We start from the raw sequence: 1,867 nt of genomic DNA on the forward strand, positions 1-1,867 counted from the left end.
TAAGCCTCATTCGAGTGGGCCATGGCATATCTGTAAAAATACAATTAAAAATCACACAGCATCTAGCACAGCATGTTACAATTGCTACAATGGGCAGAGGAATCATGGAGTGGTCGACCAAGACCTTCAGCAATTTGAAAGTGGTCCATGGGAAGAAGCATTTGGGAACCCCTGATATAGGTGTAATGTGTTCTGACTGAGAGCGATACAGGTTGAATTATGACCGCCAACCCTCTGTCTGAACACCTGCAGCAATGGAGCACCCACCACCTCCCAAGGCAGTCTGTCCCACCATCAACTCTTACCCTTAAGACGTTTCTTCTAATGTTCAGCTGAAATCTGCTCCCCTGCACTTTCTGCCCCGTGGTTCCTGCCCTCTGGAGCAACAGAGAAGGAGTCTGCTCCACCTTCAGCATTGACAGCCCTTCAGACAGTCGAAGACCAAGATCATGTCTCCCTACAACTTTCTCTTCTGCAGGCTAAACCACCAAATTTGTAGAGCAAGGGTAGGGATGCCTTTTCAGCCTGAGGGCCACATTTTCTTCCGGGAGCCACATGCCACTGTTGGGTGGGGCCAAAAGTGGGCAGAGCAGCAAATGCAAATTTTACCTTTTGTACAGTGGGCTACTTTCTGTGCATACTCTCACACACTCCTCCCTATCCACCGTTCAGGCAAGTGTTATTAGAGTTCCAGGGCACGTTGTAGCTAGGCAAAATCACACAAGGAGGGTGCAAAGCACAGCTGGTGAGGGGTGTGGCTCAAGAAGGTATGTGGCCTTGGGACAGTCATGAGGGCCAGAAAGGGAGGCTCAGGGGGTGCATTTGGCCTCCAGACCTGAGGTTCCCCATCCCTGCTATATAAAGAAAAGGACAAGGTGGCGTCCAACTGAAAATCAAAGGCCCTGTATAGATGAGGGGAGCTCTTCATGTCTTTGCCTTAATTCTGCATAGGTGTTTTTTGTTTTCTCAGACGGGGCTCGCTCCTGGTATCAGAAAAGTGAGGTCAGTGGGAAGAAAGGATAAACGCAACCAGTTGTTTGCAATCTCCTCTCTTAGACATGTATACTTGTTGTTGTTGTTGTTATATGCCTTCAAGTCGATTACGACTTATGGAAACCTTATGAATCTTTTTTTATATATATTCATAGGGTTTTCATGGTAAGAGGTATTCAGAGGTGGTTTACAATTTACTTCCTCTGAGCCTACGGCACCCAGTATTCCCAGGCGGTCTCCCATCCAAGTACTAACCAGGCCTGACCCTGCTTAGCTTCTGAGATCAGGTGCGTTCAGGGTAGTATGGCCATAGGCCCATGTAGGATTAAGTCCTGCTAATTCTAGCCTGAGAAAACCTACCACTGAGTGGTAGCACAAGTCCTGAGAACAAACAGCTGAGTAACAAAGAATTTGATTTGGTATATCTTGTTGTTGTTATATGCCTTCAAGTTGATTATGACTTATGGCAAGCTTATGAATCTTTTTTGGATATATTCATAGGGGTTTAATTGTAAGAGGTATTCAGAGGTAGCTTACCATTGCCTGCCTCTAAGCCTACGGCACCCGGTATTCCCAGGCAATCTCCCTTCCAAGTACTAACCAGGCCTGACCCTGCTTAGCGTCCGAGATCAGATGAGATCAGGCATGTTCAGGGTAGTAAGGCCGCAGGCATACTTGTCATTAGGAATAGACAAATCTGTCCATGGCCAGTTTCTTTCCATTTCTCATATTGCCAATCTTAAATTCAGTTCTCCACATTTTTGCTTGTGATTTGCATTAAGTCCTCATGATAATTTGCCAGCACTGTAGTACACAGTTCTCCTAAAAAGCACATTTTGATAGAGGATAGCTGTCTTTCAGTACGTGAACCGTT

The 1,867-nt window shown here is 46.1% G+C and overlaps 2 pseudogenes; both read right to left on the bottom strand.

Annotated features, from left to right (window-relative positions):
- Positions 1–1,199: 1,199 nt before the first annotated feature.
- Positions 1,200–1,308, bottom strand: LOC133384772 (5S ribosomal RNA; annotated as a pseudogene).
- A 237-nt stretch (positions 1,309–1,545) lies between these two features.
- On the bottom strand, positions 1,546–1,664 carry LOC133384582 (5S ribosomal RNA; annotated as a pseudogene).
- Between the last annotated feature and the right edge of the window lie 203 nt (positions 1,665–1,867).

Source organism: Rhineura floridana, chromosome 4 (genome assembly GCF_030035675.1).
Source record: "Rhineura floridana isolate rRhiFlo1 chromosome 4, rRhiFlo1.hap2, whole genome shotgun sequence".
In the NCBI taxonomy this organism is placed as follows: Eukaryota; Metazoa; Chordata; class Lepidosauria; order Squamata; family Rhineuridae; genus Rhineura; species Rhineura floridana.